The sequence below is a fragment of the Tenrec ecaudatus genome, chromosome 8 (genome assembly GCF_050624435.1).
Source record: "Tenrec ecaudatus isolate mTenEca1 chromosome 8, mTenEca1.hap1, whole genome shotgun sequence".
NCBI lineage: Eukaryota > Metazoa > Chordata > Mammalia > Afrosoricida > Tenrecidae > Tenrec > Tenrec ecaudatus.
Window position 1 is genome coordinate 110,807,974 of NC_134537.1, and position 25,435 is coordinate 110,833,408.

The window sequence follows — 25,435 nt, forward strand, 5'->3', positions numbered from 1 at the left end:
AGAAGCTGAGACCGGCATCCATTGTCTGGTCAACGAGCATGTGCAGGCCGCTTACACCTGCCTCTCTCTGGGCTTCTTTTCCAGCCGCGACAATGTGACCTTGGAGTGAGGGAGACAGATACTTCTTCCGGGAGCTGGCGAAGTTGCAGCACGAGGCGCCGAGGATCTCTGGAAGCTGCAGCAGCAGTCGGGTGGCCACGCCCTCTCCCAGGATGTGCAGAAGTGACCCAAGATGAGTGGGGAAACCCTAGACCCCATGGAAGCTGCCCTGGAGACATAACTCAACCAGGCTGTTCCTGACCTGCGTACATGGGTCTGTTCACCCTGCTCCCCTATCTCGGTGACTTCCTGGAGAACCACTTCCTGGATGAGGAGGTAAAGCTCCTCAAGAAGATGGGCGACCACCTGACCCACTTCCACAGGCTGGCCAGCCCACAGGCCGGAAGGGGCAAGGATCAAGTGAGAGGCCCACCCTGAAACATGACTAGGAGCCTGCAGCACCCAGCCACTTGCAAGCGGCCCTCTGCCTCCCCCAGCCGGCTCCTCTACCTGAACCTGCCCCTCCAGCCACATCACCACCATCCTGAAGCCCCTCCCCCAAGCCGGGGACCAAATGGAAACAATAAAGCAGGGGTAAAAAATAACCCCAAAGGTTCACGATAACCTTCTGAACTGCCTCTCACAAACAGAATCTAAAATTCAGGACGCATACTCTAAAAGATCATGCTCTTTCCTAGACCTACCTCTCTCCTTCCTGCCCCAGGTTCCAACAAGGGTGGGCTACCTACAAGACCCATATCACTACCGCTGAGTTGATTTCAACCCAGTGACCCTACGAGACAGAGTTTAAATGCCCTTGGATTTCAAGTTTCTAAAGCTTCACAGGAATAGAAAGCCTCCTCTTTCTCCCACAGAGAAGGTGGTAGTTTCAATCAGCTGATGTTATAATTAGCAGCCCAACCAGTAACCCACTATTGCACCAAGGCCCCACGAGATAAGGACATCCATTAGATATTGCCTTAGGCTGGGTTCTCCAGAGAAGCCAAACAGGAAATGGTTTTATATCAAGGAAACTTATCCCTAAAACATGGTTCACCCAGTTGTAGAAGCTGGCAAGTTCCAAATCTATGGGTCAAATGTCAGGCTAGTGGCTTCTCCTGACTTCCATAGCTACAGAGGATGACAAACCCAAGATCTACAGGTCAAATGGCAGGCTGCCGGCTACAGAAGCAAATAAATCCAGAGTTGGCAGGGAAGATGTCAGCCTGCTGGATTACAGGACGCAGAATCTATGACTCCCAGGATCAGCAAGCATTAGGACATGCTTCTGGCTCAAGTCCAAAGAAGCAACGTTCATTTGATGAGGAGCCACATGCAAGATCCAGCCAAGGCTGGAAAGCTTTGCCTTCGCAATCATCAGGAAGAGGGTGACGAGAATTTACTATGCTTTAGCTCCCTTTATCCAAGAACATTCTGAGACCCCCTCATCTAGAAGCAGGCCCCAAGGAAACGTCCTGTCAGTTGATTGGCTGCTCATAGCAGATCTCATTATAGATGGGATTACGTTCTATCAGATCTCTTCATGGGAGGTGACTAGATCATAACTAACTGCCAAACTAATGGGAATCGTGGTTCAAACAAGTCGAAACACAACCTTAACTATCACAGATATGATACATAATCATGTCCTTAAGTAGATCTGCTGGTCTTTCTTATGAGGCTTCTGTAGGTGGGTTCAAACCACCAACCTTTAGTTTAGTAGTAGAGTGCTTAAGTGCTTGTGCCACCCAGGGCTCCATAGCTGTTCCAGAGCTTCCCTTTTCGCCACCACCAGTCTGCTGCCTCCTCATCTCTTCCTCATAGTCACCTCCCCTCGTGGGTCTTCAGGTCTCCCCTCCTGTCTCCCATTCTGTGTGCAGGAGAGGGGGATAAACAGCTAGAACACCAGCGCTATTGCCAGACTAGAGCTAATGTGCACCAGCGCGGATGAATACAAGTTACAACTGCAGGAGCAGCAGACGAAGCGGGTTGCATGAGTTGCTGGAAGAAAGTAGTGATGCCCAAACCACCTACACCTTCTTATTTAGACAACAGGAGGGTGTGGCGACATGAATTAAGGCACAGAAAGATGTGGAGGTTTGGGGAGAGGGTCAGGCATGCTCATCTGAAGGACATGCTGTATGTGCCTGGGAGATGTCCTTCTACAGATACCCAGGGGCAGCCGGCTGAGACGGTGATAGTCATAGCCAGAGCTCAGCCGTGGGCGTCGTTTGCAGGAGAAGGCAAAGGGAGCCTGGCTGCACAGAGAGTGAGCAGCAGGGAGCGAAGTGGACAGAGGTCAAGGCATGCACAGGAGGAGGCCGAACAGCCTACATGGAGGCAAAACATAACCATCGGAGACACCTCTTGAAAAAAGAGAAGGCAGGAAGTCAAGGAAGTGTGGAGTTTCCAAAGGGAGGACATGCTACGTGTTGTAGAAGAGCGGGGTAATCCACACTGAGCAGGCCCCACTGGATGTGACCACGCAAAGCCCCTTAAAGACCGCCGGGTACCGTTTCAGCGAAGCAAAGCAGCCAGAGACCCTGGGCAGTGGTTCAGGAGAAGTAGGGGCAGTGAGCAGAGACTACCTTCCTGAGAAGCTTGCTCCGTAATAGACATGGCAAAGGAAAGTAGTTGGTAGAAGGGGCGCAACCTAAGATAGAATTTTCATTTCCTTTTTAAAGATGAGAGGTAAAAAGCAAAAAGGGTTTGTTTTGTTTTTTTAAAAAAGTAAAATTATATACAGATGAAATGGAAGTTGATGAGGCAAGAAACCTGAGGTAGTGACGAAGCATAGGGATTCGGGAAGGTTGATGACCAAATAAAGGGAGCCAAAAGATCAAAAGGAAAAATGAACAGTGTCTTAACTGTGAAGGGAGTTCCAGCAGCTTAACCTGGTGACCTTGATCGTGATAATAACAAAAACAGCTCTATTATTAGTATCCTTTGTGGTGGTAAGGCCAGATCATGTACGCAAGCAAATTGGAGGAAGTCCGTCAGGCTCACGTGCAAAACTGCAGAAGACCCTGCTGAGGTTGGAGACCACTGCAGCTCCTCTAGCTGACCTACTGCAAGAAGGCACTGCCGTAGAGCCCCGGTGTTTGCACACGAGCACGCACGCATGTGCGCACGCGCGCGCACACACACACATGCACACACACACTAGCACATGAGAACCAGGTGCGGGGATATATTTGTGCAGCCTGTGTGAAATAGATTTGCGTCTCTAACTTGAGTGCCTGCCAATCTAAGGGAATGGTCTGGTCAAGATGGGGCTAAAAGTTTCTGCTATCTTCACACGCCCTCTCTTCCAAACACATACAAATGAGTGCTGAAAGGTCCAAAGAGAAACTCAGTAAAGCATAGCTGGTCTCAGAAGAAACTAACCAACTCCAATGACCAGAGCAGGGGAAACCCAAGGCAGTTGGTGGAAATGAAGCCTGCAGCCTTCTGGGCTTTGGGACAGAATCAGGCAGTGGTGGCCAGTAGGTCAACTGCTTTCAACAATGGGAACTCAGGAATTCCCACTCAAGACAGAGAGGTGAAGCCAGGTTGATGGCTTGATGCCACTGAGTTATGGCTGTCTGCAACCTTTTTGAAAAAAACTGAATCTTTTGTGCAGAAGGCAGATAAAACCCAGCTTCAGGCCCAGCCACTGAACCAGCTGCCTGCTGACTGGCCAAGTGGGCTTGCCACATCCCTAGTCCCAGAGCAGGAGGGAAATTTCACCCAAATGCCTATGAGAGGATATATGACCCTGAGTACAGACATCTCAAATCTACTGAACTGAGTAAAAAGGCAACAGCTAATACGGAGTCTTAAGCACTAGGCTGCTAACCATAAGATCAGTTCAAACCTACGAGTTGGTCCAGAGTAGAGAGTCGAGGCCATCTGCTCCCATAAAGATGTATTGTCTCAGAAACTTTAGGATTTTGCTGCATTTTTGGTTTGATGTCATTGCTGTCTATTGTTGTTTTGGCTTGAAGCGCTTGAGCCAGAGTAGAAGTAGCAGAGAAAAGCTAGAGGGAGTGGCACAAGATGAGGTTAGGGTCGCCAGGGGCACATCGCACAGGACAAAGTAGACAAGAGTACTTGGGAGTGTAATCTCAATAAAGTAGCCACAGGAATTGGGCAAGGTGGGGGTCCGTGTTTGCCATGGGGAGAAAGAAATAAGTGGCTTCTGATGCTAATATGAAAAAATAAATAAAAGCCTGCTTATCCAAGTATATTTTGAGAGATGACCCTTACCAAATATAGTATCACACACACATACACACATGCACACACAAAGTTATATATTACCTCTCTAAAAAAACCCTCTATAAAGTTTTAAATAGTAAAGATGGCACTTTTAGGACTAAGGTGCATCTGACCAAAGCCATAATATATTCAATCACCTCATATGCATGTGAAAGCTGGACAAAGAATAAAGAAGACTGAAGAAGAATTGAACTGAATATATATATATATATATATATATATATATATATATATATATATATATATATATATATATATATATATATATATTATACCATGGACTGCAAAGAGAACAGAAACACTAGTCTTGAAATAAGTACAGTCAGAATGTTCCTAACCTGTTCCATTACATAAACGGTGTTCTTATGTTTGAGCCCATTCTTGCATCCAGTCTGTCAATCCGTCTCCTGGAGGGCCTCTCTCTTTGTCACTGCCCCTTTACCAAGCATGATGTCCTTCTCCAGGGACTGTTCTCTCCTGACAGCATGTCTAAAGGATATGAGCTAATGTCTTGCCATCCTTGCCTGTAAGGAGCATTCTAGCTATACTTCTTCCAAGACAATTGGGTTTGCTCTTTTGGCAGTCCATGGTACTTTGAATACTCTTCACCGGCACCATAATTCAAAATCTTCCTTACTAATCAAAGTCTAACTTTCACATGCATATGAGGTGATTGAACATATCGTGGCTTGAGTCAGGGACACGATAACTCTCAAAGTAACATCCTTGGTTTTCAACACTTTAAATATGGTTTGTGCAGCAGACTTACCCAGTGCAATGTGTTGTTTGATCTCTTGACTGTTGCTTCCATTTGTCTGTCAGTTTGTCACACTGTGGTGCCTTGTGTGTTGCTGTGATGCTGAAAGCTATGTCCCTGGCATTTCAAATAACCACAGGGTCGCCCATAGTGAGCAAGTTTCAGAAGTCTTCCAGACAAAGAACAGAATAGCCCATCCACACAGAAAGAATATCCAATCCACATCAGAAGAATTGGCCACTGAAAACCTATGGATAGCATCAAAACATTGTCAGATGCTGAAAGACAAGACTACTAAGTAATAAATATCCTTTTGACATAAAGATTTTAATCACCCAAGCAGATATGGAATGCCAAAAAGTCAACTGCTACGAAAGGGCAAGATGACTGTGGATGATGAGTGGAAGAAGAAAGTGATGGAGGTCTAGGTCAGCTACATGAGCAGTAGCTTGAAAATGAAGAATTAATAGCTAGCCCATATATATACACAATTGATTTCTTTCCCACCCCCTGCTTTACTTTTTTATGAAGGATGTGGATGACACTTAAAATGAACATCAGAAGAGGCACATCACATCTGGAAGGACAGACCTCATCCCAGACTAGCTGTGCCTTAGGAACAAGGGGACTTGCTATGTCCCCATATGGGAGAAAGGGTACAAGTGATTGACTCTGCACAAAGGACAATTGTATTCTGTCTGGCAGAATCACAGTGTTTGTGCTGTGTGGAAGTTAAACATGGATAGCTGGTCTTGAGCAGCAAAGAACAGAAGGTGTTATCCATTTCTTATCCTTTCCTGCCCTGGTCAATATCATGGGAAAGCATATTTCCCAAAGCTCTCTTGCTGAATCAGAGATAGTTTCCAGGAAAAGTAAGAGAAAAGCCAAGTATTTCTCCTTCTAACTCTGCCTCAAGGATTGGGGGCATATTTTGGCAGCACTTACGAGTCCTCCAATTCCCTCTCACAAGGTTCTAACTACTGCCAGCCAGGCCCTCAATGGTTCTTGCTTCCTGGCGCCCTGGCTCCCTCTGGGTGGTCCTAGCACCTGGGATTCAGTAATACTGAAGCTTTGTCCCTCTGGCCTCTGGCTCTCTGCTCTTGATAATCTCTGGATTGCTTCATTACCCCATGTTTAACATCTCTCGCTCTTCATCATTTGGGTGATTCGTTCTCTATCTGAAATCCCTCTGTTTAGAATAACTAGAGAATTTCTTTTTCTTCCTCTTTTTTCTCTCCTCCTTTCTTCCTTTTTACTGGCCCTTGACTGATAAGGTGAGGAAGTGAGAAAACAAGTTAGTAGAAGTATGAATTCATCTATACTTGGCTAGTGGGAATATAAACTGGCAAATCTCTGTAAAAGGTAATTGGGCAATATTTATATTTCTATCCAAAATTTTAAAACACATGCCCTTTGTCCCAGCAACTCCACTTCTAGAAATTTGTCCTATGACTACTTGCAAATATTCAAATAATGTTTGTATAAGATTATTCATTGCAGCATTGCTTATAAAAATAAAAGATTGGAAACTACCTAAAAACCCACTAATGTTAGATGCATTAAATCAGTTAGGGAACATTCATAAAATAAACTAATACTTGGTCATGCAAAAGAATGAGGAAGTTCTTTATGTGAGGTTAAGAAAACGTCCCTAAGAGATAGAGAAAATAAGATATAATACCATATCTATAGTGCCCTTTTATAATATAAATATAGATATATAAAACCTATCTATCTTCACAATCATTATCTCTGACAAGAAACTGGTAATAATTGTTGCCTCTTATTACCAAAGAGAGAGATTGAGAAGATCAAGAAAGATGGTAAAATGAAACTTTTCACTCTTTGCTGATTAACGACAAATAATATGTAGTCTCCTTAAAATCCTTCTATATGCCAATGACATAGCCTTGCTTTCTGAAAGTAAACAGGACTGAATTACTTAATGATGAAGATCAAAAGCTATATAACATTCCAAATGGATTGCATCTCGGCATAAAGGAAAAAAAAGGTCCTCACAACTGGGCTAGTCAACAATATCATGATAAATGGAGAAAAGATTAAAGTTGTCCAAGATTTCATTTACTTGAATCCATAATTAACACTCATGGAAATAACAGTCAATAAATCAAATGATGTATTGAATTGGACAAATCTGCTGCAAAGACCTATTTACCGGATAGACAAGAGCATGTACACTAGTACAGATAAGAACTCTTGACACACAGAATCCAGGACAGATAAACCCCTCAGGAAAAAAAAGAGTAGCGATACCATGAGGGTAGATGGAAGGTGGGGGGGAGAAGGAGGCGAGAAGGGGAACTGATCACAAGGATCGACATATAAACACACACACACACACACCCTTCCCCAGGGGGATGAACAACAGAAATGTGGGTGAAGGGAGACAGGGAATGGTGTAAGATATAAAAATAATGATAATTTATATTTTATCAAAGGTTCTTGACATAGGGAGGGTGGGGGAAGCAGGGCAGAAAATGAGAAGCTGATACCAAAGGTTTAAGTACAAAGTAAATCTTTTGAAAAGGATGATGGTGACATTAGTACACATGTGCTTAATACAATGAATGTATGGATTGTTATAAGAGTTGTAACAGCCCCAATATTTTTTTCAAGACCTATTTAAAGTTTTAAGAAGCAAATGAAGTCATTTTGGAGACTAAGGTGTGCCTGACCACACGTGGTATTTATAATCTCCTCTTATGCATATGAAAGCTGGCATGGCGATGGAGTGACACATATCACAGAGGGACTCCGCAAAATTCAGCCCAGGAGAGTTGCTTAGAGGGAAAGTGAACACAGCTGGAATGCAGGAGGAGCGTCATAAAGATAAGTAGGCACAGACCCACGACCTTGGCCCCGCCACTGTCTCTGCCAGAGCCAGGACCATTTGGAGCCCATGGTGGAGTTTAGTCTCGACACAGCCACGGTTTGCTGCAGCCTGCCTGGGGGCCTGGACTGGACCATTGCGGCACCATGGACAGGGACTGGGGGTTCAGCTACACTGTTACTTTTGTTTCCATCTCTTCTTTCTATCCCCCCACAGTCTTGGAGGGCGGCACAAGGGCTTTTTCTCAACACAGCCACAGCCTGCCACCACCACCTCCACAAGCAGGGATCGGGACTCAACTACATTGTTGCTTTTTTCCCCCATCTCTTCACTATATCACCGCAAGGCTTACTTATTAATTTTGTTTTCTCCTCTTTGTCTCTTTCCTGTTCTCTCATACTCCACTGCTGACATCCAGACCACTCCCCTTAGCCTAGGGCATTTACGCCTGTGCCACACGCAGCTAGGTGAGCTCCACCCTGTGTAGATAGCCCAAGTCTGGGAAAACCCTGCTGACCTCTACCAGGGGATACTATGGTCAACTTCATATAGGGTAATTCATTCCTGTGTGCCTGGGGCCCTAAGGCAGCTCGGCCAACACTCGTCAAAATTCCAATCTGCTGCAGGAACCTCTGCCCAACCTCTGCAACACCAAAACAGGCGACCCGCCAACCTTCTGGGGAACTCCACCGAGAGGGAAGCCACAGGAGGATAAAGTGGTAGGTTAATTCCATAGTGAAATTAGTTGTAGGCAGTTCAAAGAAGCATTCCTACAAGTCTCCCAAAGAGAGCCAGTGTTCTTCGACTCCCTGCAAAATGGCACCTGGCTCCTCTAAAACAACTCAATGTAAATAGCCATCAGCCCCAACGACCTCAACAAAAAAACAGGAGAAACAAAAGGCAATGGCAGATGTCCCAAACATAATGACATGCATAGAAGAAGCAGACATTGAGTTGCCACAGAAAGAAAATTTCAGGATGCTGCTTGGAGTCATACAGGATATGAGGGAAACAATACAGAAAAAGTATGAAATGATAGAGGAGATAAAGGCCATACAAAAGGGAAATACAGGAGCTTGGGGAGGAGATAACAAAAACCAGTAGCAGAAACACGGACCTCGAGAATCGACTGGAGGAAGCATCAGTGACTTGAAGGACAGCTAAGCCGACTTTAACAAACGCGAACAAAAACCTAATAAGATCACCAGAGAAGCTGAAGAAATCAGAGCTATGTCTGATGCTATGAAGTGGAACATTCGAATTAGTGACTTACCAGAAGAAGAAACAACAAAGAAGTCATTTGCAACAATAGTGAGACAATTCTTGGAGGAAAACTTCCCCAGCTTAATGAATGAAAACCAGGCAACCATTCAGGAGGCTGAAAGAACACCAACTAGAGTAAATCCCAAGAAGTCACCAAGGCACATAATAGTTAAACTATCCAACTTTGAGGAAAAGGAGAAAATTATGAGAGCAGCTAGGTAAAAACAAGCAATCACATATAAAGGTTCCCAAATAAGAATATGCTCAGACCTATCAGCAGAAACTATGAAGAGAAAGTGAAGTAACATATTCCAAAAATTGAAGGAAAACAACACAAATCCAAGAAGACTCTACCCAGCCAAATTATCAAGCAAGATAGATGGAGAAGTAAGAGTCTTCTCAAAGAAAAACTCAAAGTATATGTTAAAAGAAACCCAGCCCAACAAATGATCCTTGCTGACCCAGTATGGGCAGAAGAACAACACTCACCAAGCATAAATAAGAGACCGCCACATAGAACAACCTCGCCCAGAGGGCAACAAAGAGAAAACAGACCCCAAGATAACACTGGCTTAAGGATGGAAAGAAATCATGAATGATACATGTACACACACATGCACAACACACTAATGAGAAAGGAAAGTAGGAAAACGCCCAACACAAAAGGGTATAAGATGACATCACAGAGTCCACAGATGGAGATAATAATCCTGAATATCAATGGCCTGAACATGGGCATTAAAAGACTGAGACTAACAGACTGGCTTAGAAAACACAACCCATCAATCTGTTGCCTATAAGAGACACAACTCAAGGCTACAGACAAAAATAGGCTGACAATAAAAGGCTGGAGAAATGTATATCAAGCAAGTAACAATTCAAAAGAAGCAGGGGTTGCAATCCTAATCTTGGATAAAATTGACGTCAAAGTGCAAATTATAAAAAGAGGATAAAGAGGGACACTATAGAATGCTCAAGGGAATTGTAGACAAAGAACAGCTAAGCACTCTAAACATATATTCCAAGTGAGAGATCCCCTGAATATGTCAACCAAACACTCCAAAAGATGGGGGTGGGGAGAATCACAGCCTCTACAATTATAGTGGGTGACTTCAATACACCGCTCTCTGAGAAAGATAGATCACAGGGAAAGAAACTCAACAAGGAGGCTAAAGATCTAAACATTGCAATTAGACAACTTGACCTGATAAATATTTACAGACCTTGTCATTCAAATACAAAATAATTCACATTCTTCTAAAGCTCACATAGCACATATTCGAAGATAGACGACATGCTGGGGCTTAAAGCGAATCTACATAAATTTAAGGACACTGATATCATATAGACCTCTCTCTCTGACCACTGTGCAATAGGCTGGAAATCAACAAAGGGAAGACGAAGAAAACAAGAGCAAACAATTGGAAGATGAATAACTCTGCTATAAAAGGAGTGTGTACTGGCACAGATCAGAGATGAAATTAGGAAATTTCTAGATACCAACGAGAATGAGCACATGATATACCAAAACTTATGGGACACAGCAAAGGCAGTTATCAGAGGAAGTTTCATAGCAATACATGCACACCTGAGAAAGGAAGAGAGACTCATGATTGATATGCTGGTACAAAATTTACAACAACTAGAGCAGAGTCAGCAGAACAATCCTACTAATAGCAAAAGAAAATAAATTATAAAAATCAGAACTGAGATTCAGGAGAGGGAAATAAAATTATGGAAAAAATTAATGTTGCTATAAGTTGGTTCTTTGAAAGGATAAACAGAATCAACAGACCAATAGCAAGCCTAACCAAAGAAAGGAGGGAGCAAATTTCAAAGGAGGGAGCAAGAATAAGGGATGAAAGAGGGGACATTACAACAGAAACTAATGAAATCAAAAGGATAATTACACAGTACTACCAAGGATAGTACTCCAATGAATTCAAAGATTTGGAAAACATGGACAAATTCTTGGAAAAACAATTCCTCCATAGACTATCATCGATGGACGTCAAGAATCTCAACAGACCCATAGCAATAGAAAAAATAGACAAGGTTATCAAGGGATTACCCCCAAAAAAATCCCCTGGACCAAATGGCCTCACTGGAGAATTCTACCAAGCTTTTAGGGAAGACCTATCACCAATCCTACACAAACTCTTCCAGAACATAGAAAACGACGGCAAACTCCCAAATTCCTTCTATGAAGCTACTATAACTTTGATACCAAAACCTGGCAAGGATCCCACAAGAATAGAGAACTACAGACCAATATCCCTAATGAACATCGATGCAAAATTCCTTAACAAAATACTAGCCAACAGAATAGGAAATTATATAAAACAAATAATTCACTATGACCAAGTGGGATTCATACCAGGGATGCAGGGATGGTTCAACATATGAAAGACCATTAGTATTATTCATCACATTGACATGAAAAACTATAAGAACCACATGGTAATATCAATAGATTCAGAAAAAGCATCCAACAACATCCAACACCAATTCCTCTTTAAGACACTTGAGAAGATAGGAATGGAAGGAAAATTCCTCAAGACAATACAAGCTCTATATGAAAAACCAACAGCCAATGTGGTTGTCAATGGAGAAAAGACTAAGACATTCCCACTGAAAAAAGGAGACCAGACAAGGATCCCTCTCGTCCCCACTCTTATTTAATATCGTGCTGGAGGTTTTAGTTAACAGAATAAGGCAAAGAAAATACATCAAGGGTATTCATCTGGAGAAGGAAGGGGTGAAACTATCCTTATTTGTAGATGATATTATTTTATATATGGAAAATCCCAAAAGCTCCACAAGGGGAGTACTGGAAGTAATAGAGGAGTTTGACAGAGTGACCGGATACAAGATCAACAAACAGAAGTCCATTGGACTGTTATACACATCTGATAAGAACACAGAAGAGGAGATCAAAAAATGGTACCCTTCACAATAGCCAAACACAAATTGAAATATCTAGGGATATACCTGACTAAAAGAACAAAAGATCTAGATGGGGAAAACTACAGAACACTATTACAAGAAACCAAGGGTAAACTCAACAAATGGAAGAATATCCCATGCTCTTGGATTGGAAGACTCAATATAGTCATGATGTCAGTTCTGCCAAAAGCACTATATAAGTTTAATGCAATCCCGATACAATTACCCTCATCTTTCTTCAAGGAAATGAAAAAAGTTATTACCAACTTAATATGGAGAGGGAAGAAGCCCAGAATTAGCAAAGAACTCCTCAAGAAGAAGGACACTGTGGGAGGGCTTGCTTTACCTGACTTTAGCACATTCTCTATAGCCACAGTTGTCAAAACCGCATGGTTTGGGTACAATGACAGATACTCAGACCAATGGAAAAGAACTGAAAATCCAGAAATAAAATCATCAGCATACAGGCAACTATCTTTGATAAGGGCCCCAAAAATATCCAATGGGAAGCAGATGCCCTCTTTAACAAGTGGTGCTGGAAAAAAAATAGATGGGTACCTGCAGAAAAATTAAACAAGACCCTTATCTCATTCCATGCACAAGAAGAAACTCAAGGTTGATCACAGACTTTAAAGTTAAACCTCAAACTATTAGGGCCATCATTGAGGGACTTGGGACCAACTTGAGAAACTTTGGCACAGGGAATACACAGGCGATCAGAAATAGGGAAGGACACAAATACAGTGGAGGCACAACTTGACAAGTGGGATATACTGAAGATAAAACACCTGTGTACATCAAAAGAATTCACCAACAGAGTAATAAGAGAGTCTACAGACTGGGAAAACATCTTTAGCAATGACACATCAGACAAAGGCCTTATTACTAAAATCTATAATACTCTGCTAGTTTCCAAAAAGAAAAAAACTAATTGTCCTCTGAGGAAGTGGGCAAGGGACCTGAACAGAAGTTTCACAGGGGCAGGAATCCGAATGGCCAATAAACAAATGACAAAATATTCCCAATCTTTAGCCATAAGAAAAATGCAAATTAAAACAACAATGAGGTACTACCTAACACACTCAAAGGTAGCCCAATTGAAAAAATCAGAAAGCAACAAGTGTTTGGAGGGGCTGTGGGGAGACAGGAACTCTCATCCACTGTTGGAAGACCTGTACGTGTGTACAACCACTCTGGAAATCAATCTTGCAATATCTAAAACAGATGGAAATCGAGTTACCATACGACCCAGCAATCCCTCTACTGGGCATATACCCAGAAGAGGCAAGAAACAAACCAAGCCCAGAAATCTATGCTCCAATGTTCATTGCGGCACAGTTCACAATTGCAAGGATTTGGAAATAACCCAAATTTCCAGCAACTGATGATTGGTTTAAAAAGCTGTGGTAAATACATAAAATGGAGTACTACACATTGCTAAAAAGCAGTGATGAACGTATGAAGCACATCGCTGCATGGGAAGAACCGGACGAAATCATGCTAAGCAAAGTTAGCCAAGCACAAAAGGACAAGTACAGCATGAGTCTGCTGAGGTAACCTTAAAAAAAAAAAATGCAAAGGGGGCATAGGGAAAAGGCTACTGTATACAAAAATTCCTGGGGTTAGGACCTGGTAACATGGCAGGGACCAGACAAAATACAGGGATACACATGATAGACAACTGAAAAGGAGGTGGGGAATGGAAAAATAATAATAATAAAAAAGAAATGGGTAGCGGGGGCACAGGACACTAACCCACCCAAGGGGAAGGGATTGTTTGTATCTACACAGGGAAAAGAGGGACTAGACTTCAATCCAGTGCTCCAAGATGTGAATACAACATGCCGGTGTGGAGTAGGGAACCAGTGCAGAGGTTTGAGGGGCTGGCTCCAATCTCAACTACTAAGTGGACACCTGTCCTTCCCCCCAGAAGAATTTATTTCAAACGACGGCATTGAATCTGCAGCTCCGGGAGAGAGACATATCTGATCAGAGCACATGGGAGCAGATGAAGGGGGAGGAGGAGAGAGTAGAGCACGTCCTGGCCCACCAAGCCATGAGGACAATGTTCCCATTATGGCAGCCAGTCCACAGAGAGGACCGCATGGCCGGCCCCTCTATGAGACATGACGCCGCTCACTGATGCATAGCCCTACAGGGGACAACACCAGAGACCCAGTGTGGGAATTGCACCCAATATGATCCCGCCACACTGAGGCAAAACACTAATGGGGTGCAACAGAACAGCAAGGGAATGGAGCGGCGAGGTCCCCAGTGAATGCTGAACGCAGACTTTGGGGCCAGGGCGTTGTGCCCAACAGACTGGACTAGAAAACACTCCTAAAGGCCAACAAACAATCCTTGACCCAACTACAAGCTTTTCTTTCTTATTATGTTTTGTTATGTTTTTGTCATTGGTTTATTGTTGTTGTTTTGCTATATATTGTTGCTTGGTTTTTCTCTGTCTTGTTTTTGTGCATGTTATCTCCGCAGGTCTGTCTAAATAAGATAGGCTGGATGAATGAACAATCTGGAGGATAAAACAACAGGACCGACAGTTCCGGGAGGCATGGGAGAGGGGGAGGTGGGGGGAAAGGAAGTGGTGTTAACAAACCCAGGGACAAGGGAACAAGTGACCCAAGTTGGTGGTAAGGAGGATTTGGGAGGCCTGGTAGGGCATGATCAAGGGTAATGTAACCAAGAGGAATTGCTGAAACCCTAGTGGGGACTGAGCATGATAGTGGGACAGGAGGAAAGTCAAGGGAAATAGAGGAAAGAGCTGGGAGGCAAAGGCATTTATAGAGGTCTAGATAAAGACATGCACATATGTAAATATATTTATATATTAGGATGGGGAAATAGATCTATGTGCATATGTCTATAAGTTCAGTATTAAGACAGTAGAAGGACATTGGGCCTCCACTCAAGTACTCCCTCAATGCAAGAATACTTTCTTCTATTAAATTGGCATTCTATGATGCTCACCTTCCCAACACAACCACTGAAGACAAAGCGGGTGAACAAGCAAATGTGGTAAAGAAAGCTGATAGTGCCCAGCTATCAAAAGATATAGCATCTGATGGTGCCCGGCTATCAAAAGAGATAGTGTCTGGGGTCTTAAAGGCTTGAAGGTGAACAAGCGGCCATCTAGCTCAGAAGCAAATAAGCCCACATGGAAGAAGCACACCGGCCAGTGCGATCACGAGGTGCCCAAGGGACCAGGTATAAGGCATCATGCAAAAAAAAAAAGATATAAGTGTGTGTATGTATGTGTATATATGTGTATATGTATATATGTATGTGTATGTATGTATATATATATCATATTAAATGAAGGGGGAAGTGCAGAGTGGAGACCCAAGGCCCAAGTGTCGACCAATGGAGATCCCCTCATAGAGGGGTTTAGGAGAGGAGATGGGTTAATTAGGGTGTGAGGTAGTATCGATGAAGAACACAGCTTTCCCCCGGATCCTGGATGCTTCCTCCCCCCAACTACCATGATCCGAATTCTACCTTGCAGGGCTGGATAGGACAGAGGCTGTACACTGGTGCATATGAGGGTTGGAGGTACAGGGAATCCAGGGTGGATGATACCTTCAGGACCAAGGGTGTGAGGGACGATGCTGGGAGAGTGGAGGGTGAGTGGGTTGGAAAGGGGGAACTGATTACAAGGATCCACATGTGACCTCTTCCCTGGGAGAGGGACAGCAGAGAAGGGGGGAAGGGAGACTCCGGATAGGGCAAGATATGACAAAATAACGATGTATAAATTACCAAGGGCATATGAGGGAGGGGGGAATGGGGAGGGAGGGGGGAAAAAAAGAGGACCTGATGCAAGGGGCTTAAGTGGAGAGCAAATGCCTTGAGAATGATTGGGGCAGGGAATGTATGGATGTGCTTTATACAATTGATGTATGTATATGTATGGATTGTGGTAAGAGTTGTATGAGTCCCTAATAAATTGTAAAAGATGAAAAGAGAAAAAAATGATTAGGGCAAAGACTGTACAGATGTGCTTTATACAATTGATGTATGTATATGTATGAACTGTGAAAAGAATTGTATGAGCCCCAATAAATTGTTAAAATTAAAAAATTTTTAAAAATTAAAAAAAAAAGATATAGCATCTGGGGTCTTAAAGGCTTGAAGGTAAACAAGCAGCCATCTAGTGAGGTGCTGAAGGGATCAGTTATCAGGCATCAAAGGACAAAAAATCATATCATTGTGTGCTCACCTCCATGATACGATGGCTGAAGACAAATGGATGCATAAGCAAATGTGGTGAAGAAAGCTGATGGTGCCCAGCTATCAAAAGAGATACCGTCTGGGGTCTTAAAGGCTTGAAGGTAAACAAGCGGCCATCTAGCTCAGAAGCAACAAAGCCCACAAGGAAGAAGCACACCAGCCAGTGCGATCACAAGGTATTGAAGGGATCAGGTATCAGGCATCATCAGAACTAAAAATCTCACCATAGTGAATGAGGGGGGAAGTGTGGAGTGGAGACCCAAAGCCCATTTGTAGGCCACTGGACACCCCCTTACAAAAAGGTCTTGGAGAAGAGATGAGCCAGTCGGGGTGTGATGTAGTAACAATGAAAAACACAACTTTCCTCTAGTTCCTAAATACCCCTCCCCCCCCCCCAATCATGATCCCAATTCTACCTTGCGAGTCTGGCTAGACCAGAGGATGTACACTGGTACAGATAGGAACTGGAAACACAGGGAATCCAGGGTGGATGATCCCTTCAGGACCATTGGTATGAGTGGCGATACTGGGAAGGTGAAGGGAGGGTGGGTTGGAAAGGGGGAACCGATTACAATGATCTACATGTGACCTCTTCCCTGGGGGGTGGACAACAGAAAAGTGGGTGAAGGGAGATGTCAGATAGTGTAAGATATGACAAAATAATGATTTATAAATTATCAAGGGTTTATGAACAAGGGGTGGGAAGGGAAGGAGGGGAGAAAATGAGGACCTGATGCCAAGGGCTTAAGTACAGAGCAAATGTTTTTTGTTTTGTTTGTTTGTTTGTTTTTAAACATTTTATTAGGGGCTCATACAACTCTTATCACAATCCATACATATACATACATCAATTGTATAAAGCACATCTGTACATTCTTTGCCCCAATCATTCTCAAAGCATTTGCTCTCCACTTAAGCCCTTTGCATCAGGTCCTCTTTTTTTTCCCCTCCCTCCTCTCTCCCCCATCCCTCATGTGCCCTTGGTAATTTATACATTGTTATTTTGTCATATCTTGCCCTATTCGGGGTCTCCCTTCCCCCCCTTCTCTGCCGTCCATCTCCCAGGGAGGAGGTCACATGTGGATCCTTGTAAATCAGTTCCCCCTTTCTAACCCACTCACCCTTCACTCTCCCAGCATCGCCCCTCACACCCTTGGTCCTGAAGGTATCATCCACCCTGGATTCCCTGTGCCTCCAGCCCCCATATGTACCAGTGTACAACCTCTGCCCTATCCAGTCCTGCAAGGTAGAATTCGGATCATGGTAGTTGGGGGGAGGAAGCATCCAGGATCTGGGGGAAAGCTGTGTTCTTCATTGGTACTACCTCGCACCCTGACTGACCCATCTCCTCTCCTAAACCCCTCTATGAGGGGATCTCCAATGGCCGACACTTGGGCCTTGGGTCTCCACTCTGCACTTCCCCCTTCATTCAATATGGTATATATATATATATATATATATATATATATATATATATATATATATATACACACACACACATATATACATACCTATACACATACATATATCTTTTTTTGCATGAGAGAGCAAATGTTTTGAGAATGATGAGGGCAATGAATGTACAAATGTGCTTTACAAAATTGATGTATGTATGGACTGTGATAAGAGTTGTATGAGCCCTAATTAAAAAAAAAGAACAGGAAACCCAGGGAATATAGGACAGATAAACTCCTTGGGATCAAGGAGTTTAAGAATTAAATACCAGGAGGGGAAGGGGAAGGTCGGGGGAACTGATTTCAATGACCTACCAATAATCCCCTCATAGGGGGATAGACAATAGTTAAGTGGGTGAGGGGAGATATCAGACAGTGCAAGACATGAAAAATTAATAATTTATAAAGTATCAAGGGTTCATGAGGGAACAAGGGGGAGGGAGGGGAAAAATTAGGAGCTGATACCAAGGGTTCAAGTGCAGAGAAAATGCTTTGAAAATGATGATGGCAATATATGTACAAATGTGCTTGAGACAATGAATGTGTGTATGAATTGTGATAAGAGTTATATGGGCCCCCAATAAAATGTTTTTAAAAAAAAGAATAAATAATGGTGCATTGAAAAAATAAAACCCAGGTCCTCACCAAAAAAAGAAAAAGAAAGAAAGAAAGCTGGGCCGTGAATAAGAAAATCTGAAGAAAAAGATATGTATTTGAGTTACAATGCTGGTAAGGACTATAGAATATCCCATGGACTATCCAAATAATGAACAAATCCGTCTTGGAAGATGTACAGGCAGAATACCCCTTAGAAGCAAAGATGGCACGAATTCACATACTGTAACCATGTCACAACTTCACATACTGCAACCATGTCATCAGTAGGGACCAGTCCACGGAGAAGAACATCACGCAGGTAAAGGGAAATTCACCAAAGCAAGAAGAAGCCCCTTGGTGAGATGGACTGACACCACAGCTGGGCTCAATCCCAGCCGGATCATGGGGATGGCCGGCGCAGGGTTTCATTCGGTTGCACCCGGGGCTGCCATGAATGGGGCGTGACTCAATGGCACTAACAGCAGCAACTCTTTAGTATCTTTAGAATGTGGTCATACACAACTGATTCTGCGTTTGAGAAATAAGTGGTTAAAACTTCACATGTACCTCTACTTGGGTTTCACGCATCTTTCCAGCGGATCTTCTCCAGCAGTGGGAATACCGCCCTCTCCTAACCCCACTGGGTGCGTTGCTGGTGCTTCTGATTTTCCAGACTAAGCCACGTACTGAATGAGGATGCATACGAAGGTCACAAAACTATCATGAAACTGGGTGGTGCACCTCTGGGAGAAAAACAGATGAAATGAGGCGCACCCACGCCATGAAGAACTGACTGGCCTTCATTAGAGATCTCTCTGCCCTGCGCGGCCCTGCCTTACATACCCACGCTGACCCCGCGGCCGGCCACCCAGGGCATGTGCCCAGTGGCTTCCTTTTGGTTCGGACCCATTGGAAAGTAACAACAAATGAAAGAAGGACAAAATGAAGATGTATGTCCTCACTCCCTCCTGCTCGCTTCTTCTGGGGCTCCCTGAGTGACAGTGTCGCACCCTCAGCCGCAGACCTTGCCTGCCCTCACTCAGGCCCTGCCCTCCCCTGACCTTGCGGAAGGCAAAATTAGATCAGTAGGAAAAATGGGGTTTGGCAAAAATGTCTTGAAGTGATTGGTGATCTTTATGAAAAATAGAATGTTGAATTCCTACACTATACCTCGTACAAAAGCAATTCCAGGTCAACTACAAACCTAACTAAGGGATCAGGGAAGTTGCCCTAAAACTTACAGGAGAAAATATAGGAAAAGATATGCATGACCCCTGGTGAGAAATGAGGTCTCTTTAAAAAGAAAAAGTCAGAGGTGGGAAAAGCTTAAAATCGCATTTTATTATGTTAAAATATAAAATTTTATTCCCCAAAAGACAAAGTTAGAAGACAAGACGCAAAGGAAAGATATTTGCAACACTTAAAACTGACAAAAGATTATGTCTAAAGCTTACAAAGAATTCCTAAAACTGAATACAGAAAAGACAAGCATGTTCACTCTAAAAAGCTGTAAAGTATGACAGGAAAGGAAACCTACAAACCTGAAAATAAGTATATCAAAAATAGATTCAACAGCACTTATAACTAGAAAGTGTCCGTGAAAGCAACAGTGAGCTACTCTCAGATCAGTGAAAAGTCTTAATGTGAAAACATTGGTGATAGATGAGGCTGTGGAGGATGAGCCTCTTGATAGGCTGCTGGTATGTGTGTAGTATTAGTAAACCCAACAATTCTACTTTCAAGTATATACTCTACCAAAAAATGTTTAATATGCACAATAAATACTAAAATATTTATTGTGATATTTCATAAAAGCCAAAACCGTGGAAATAGCAGTATATTAATCAAATAAGAGTGGAGTAACCATGTTGTAGATTTGTAAAATGGGATACAAGGCAGGTCAAAAAGTATTGCTATAAAATCATAGAAATCTTTATTAAATACAAATATTGCAATGTGAAGCTCCTGTTTTCACACATTCACACCCTTCCCGGGCAATGTTTTAATCTCTCTGACCCTTTCGTGAAGATTCGTGCCGTTCACGTGACATCATGTCACGATGGCATTTTGAGCGTCTTCAAAGGATTCAAATTGGGTTCCTTTTCAATGTTTGTTTGGTTTGGGAAGCAAAGACACATCTAGGGGAGCAAGGAATGGGCTGCATAGAGAAAGGGGTTCCCATGGGATTCGCATAGGATAGTCCTTAGTATCCTTGGAAAGTGAGCATTTGTGTTGGGGAAAAAGAAAATCCTCAGCAAACCCGTCCTGATCTTTTTTTCACTGTGCGGTTTTAATTTCTTTAAAACCTTCTTCCTCATAAGCCCTCACAGCCCTCCCATGCCCTGTGAGGGTCCTCTCTCCTTCACAGCACAGAATTCTCCAGGGAAGGGGCACAGAGAGATGACGGCACCACCTTCAGAAGGGAGTAGACACGGCCTCAGTAGAAGTTGAGAAACCATAGCTTCACATTCACACTTTTATGTTTAATAAAGGTTTCTATGATTTTGTATTTGGACATATTCTGTGGGGCCAGTCCCCGGGAAAGGACGCTGTGTGTGCTACAACAGAGGTCAGTGAAAGGAGACGGAGTCTCAGCGAGACACTGTTGATGCAGCAAGGGGCTCAAATCACCATGGGAGCACCGCCCAAGATCAGGCGGTGCTGTGTTCTGGCGCATCCAGGGTCCTCATGAGACCGAACTGACTTCATGACACCTCGCAACAATGTGATTTTTCAGCACTACTTTTTGGCCTATCCTCATAGTCTAAAAAGGAAAGGGAATTTTATTTTAACAAATCTGGAAAATGGAGGGTTACCCAGGAGATATCAAGTGTATCTCTAATCTTTCATGTCTAAAAAAAGAAAAGGATTTCATAGCATTGAAGAATAAGTACTTAAGTGTCTGGTTATATTCTTCGCTCTACTTTTCTGTTTAAAATATTACACAACAGAAAACATTAAACCTAATAAGGTATTAATAGAAATATGGCACCGGACATGATTAAAAATAAGATCCTATTCTAAGCTGTATTAAGCAGACTCCAGGTGAAACACAGTGTTCATAATAGACCATAAATAAGCAGATGTTTGATAGGTGAATAATAGCAAGGACCTGTCAGTGAATATAAACGACATCATTAAAAAAGATGGGAAAGAACTTGGGATGTTCAGCCTGGACTTAGAGATACTCTAAAATCTCACATGCAGTGGGGTATGCCAGTGGCCCAGAGAGCATCCTTAAAGGGCGGTGGGTAAGTGCTGGAGGCTCAGTAGGTCAAACAGCCTAGTAGCTTGTCAGGACTGTCCTGGGGTCACACACAGACTCACCAGGTCTTAGTCTTGGTCTGAACCCTTGGGCACTACATCTGAGTGCCGAGATGCAGAGATCCATTTAACACGTTCTGGAGTTGGCCAGTAAATGGGAAAAACCCTCCGCTGTGACAGGACACACCACTTCTAACATGAGCAGTCAACAGCAAGCGCCCGATCCTTTCCATTCCATTAAACATTGCAAATTAGAGTCCAAGGAGGCAGCTAATTTCCAATCAAACAGAAGAACCGAGGGCCCTAAATCTGTTCTCCAGTGTTCGCCCAGATGGCCCTGTAGGCACACACGCCCAGGCCCACTCTCCCGCTTCAAAACACAGCCCAGAAAAAAACATGTAAAAATAAACAAGTGACTAGAGCTGTGTCATGCGCACTTTTGCTTTGTTATTTAAAGTAGTCATCTATTTTTGAAACAACTTGGATGGCGTAATATGGGTGCGCCAGCCTTTTGTGGAAAGCGTACAGGTGCTTCAAATGGGTCTGCTTCCTGGGTTTGATCCCCCATGCTTCGAGTCTAGAAGCATTGCCACAATGGCCAGCCAGTCTCTGAGCGTGCTACAATCTCCCTCTTGAGCTGATATTTCCCTGCCAACTGAGAGCACGTTTCAGACCGCTTTATTCTACTTGAATATAATGTGCCTCGTTAATCTCTCCCATCGGCTGTTTATGTGCATGAACAATTCTAATGAGAGATATAAAGGACTGACACGGGATTTACTACTCGGGCCTCGGAGTCCAGGCTTAATTTGTAAGGTGTTTCTATCCCTGCAGCTGGGACATGAGTCTCTGAGAACTGGCCTGCTCCCATCACCAAGACAGTTGCAAGAACCTCCCTATCTACTGGCGAGCGTTTCCATAGCCAGCAGCACACAGAGGCTCATGTGTCAACCTATTCTGGTGCCATCCAAAGGTAGAAGAGGATTCCCAAGGCCAAGCTCTAGGGTTGCCACCTCTGTTATTCTGCTACTTTTCCTCTCCCCCTCTTCCTGCTCCCACTGCTCTCACTATTCAGTGCTCAGCTTCCCCCTCACCGGTTCCGGATGCAGAGACCAAAGTCAATGTCAGTCGGTTTTACTACTCGGTAAATAGTGCAATGGGAATGCTCACATTAGAAGATGCTGACATTAAGTTGGCAACGCTGAGAGCTGGGGATTACTGTCACTACAGCCTTCCAATTCCCACTTCACCAAGGAAAATCAACATCTTTTAGGGAAAATTAACACCTCATGAAAAGCCACTCTAAAAAACCCCAGGCGAGTGAGATGAGGATAACTGTGTTTATTAGTTCAACACATATTTGAGCGGTTGCTTTATCCTGGGAACTCAGACATTCCATAGTAACTGAAACAAATAGTTCCCCTACTTCAATGTCTTCCGTAAAACACTATCACCTTAAAAGAGAAGATCCATGAAAAATCAGGGAGAGGGAAACTTTCCTTATTTCAATTCTACCATTTAAGGATCTGACTCTCCATTAATGTGACCTACTTTCCATCTCTCCCAATTGTGATAAGCGTTCCAGGTTGTGGTAGTTACATAATCTCGTGTCAACGTGAGGCTATTAAGAATGAACGGGTTGGAGTCTAGCCAACCTGTTAATCAGGTCACAGCCTGAGGCCTCCTTGTAGGCGTGGCCTTCTCATGAGGATTCTGGGAAATTCCTATCTTCCTCCCTGGAGGTGGGACACTCTCTTTCTGCTACACATTCCTGTTGACAAGCCACATGGAGCCACACTGATGGTAGCCAGAGACCTGGAGATGCTTCCACTGCCATTGGATCCGCAAGACTTTTCCCCCACCAGCCTGTGATCCTCCTGCATTTGGCATCATTGCAGAGATGGCTGAGCCAGAGCTGTCTACCTGTATAGTTGTCCGTGTATTAACTCAAAAATTTCTGAGACATGTTAGCTGATTTCAAAGGTCTAAAATTTCAAAATAATTATTTTCCAGATGCCATCCCGTCCTTAGGCATTATGGCTGTCATTTCAGGCAGGCCTTGTCTTCTTTCTGAGTTTAAGCTCGCCCATCCATAAACTAGGACATTAGGCTAGTTGACACCTGGGTCCTCTCTTTAGATTTAGTTGCTTTGCAGCTTTCAGGTCATTGATGCCAAATAATCTATATAGCAATCCATTTTGCTCAATGCTGTGGAGTTGCCTGCAGTCATAGGGACTCGATATGCACACCAGGAAAAAAACACAGCCTGGTTCTGGGCCACCTTCATAATCATTGTTTTGTAGCAACCTTTTTTGTAGCAACTGTGTCAATCCATCTTGTTAAAGATCTTTCTCTTGTTTTGCTGAACTTCTTCTTTACCAAGCGGGATGTATTTTCCAGAGACTGGTCTCTCCTGACAGCATGTCCCAAATACATGAAGCAAAGTCTCACCATCCGCACTTCTAAGGAGCATTCCAGCTGTATCTCCTCCAAGAAAAAGCTGTTCCTTCCATCGTGAAACAACATTCTTAAAGAGCATCACAATTCAGATGGATCGATTCTTCTCCAGTCTTTCTTGTTCACCTTTCCTACGCATATGATATTGGAAGTACTGTGGCTTTCGTCAGGCGCACCTTAGGCCCCAGTGTCATCTTTGCTCTGTACCACTTTAAAGAGATCTTATGCAGCAGACTTTCCCACTGCAGTGCCTCATATGATGTCCTGCCTACTGCTGCCAGGAGTGTTGCCTGGGGTTCCAAGCAAAATTAAATTGCTGGCAACTTCAATATTTTGTCTGCTTACCATGATGTTGCTTAATTTTGAAGATCTGGGTTGAGTCAATAAATAACTACAAGCACCCAATGCATACAGTATACTAATGGCCCAGGCCCTTCAAGAATAAAAGTTTGGGTCATTTTACCCAGACAAAAAAAGAAATATGGGGTGGCATAGAAGCAGGTAGTTTTTAAAATAGTTTTATTGGCATATATTTTACGTATCATAATCTCAATAGCTCGATCCTGTACAAAAATCTCCACAATGTTAGTTCTTTCTTGTACTCATTGTCTTCAGGCTCCTATCTCCCCTCAATGCCCCACCTCGGCCAAACCTCCCAAGAAGCCATCAGGCCATCAGGACAGTCACTGTCTCTGTAGCTCTACCCATCCTGCATTTCACATGCAGAAAAATCTAGAAAGCAAAAGACAGGAAAGCCAAACAACAAACCCGACTGCCCTCGGCATGAGCGCAAGGCTAGTCACGTGTTGGGTCTACAATCAGAGAGGACCCCCTGCAAATAGGTCAGGCACAGCCATCTGAAACCTGAGTGTTCACAATTGAAGCTCTGATATCATCCGGTACTTCAGGTTTGAATATTATCATTCACACATACAAGGTGATCTGCTTCTAACCTGTGGGCCAATGGATGTCTTACTCAGATGGCTGCTAACTTCAACCAAGTGAATCACTGTAAAATTGGACTGTAGTTGTTTTGCGTACTCTTCTTTGTTTAAAGTATGCTTAGTCATACACACACATAGCAAATATCATTTTCCCCTCTCCCTTATCAGGTAACAGAAGATGTATTATAAATAATTAACATTACAGTATATGTTACAGGATATCAAGGATAGGAATGAACATAAAACAAGGATTTGCATCATGTTCTGGGGAAAGGGATAGTCTTTTTTTGGTTTTACACAGTGATGGCTAGGGATTGTGTCAACTAGACACTTGGGCTAAGTATAGGGGTGGAGCCAA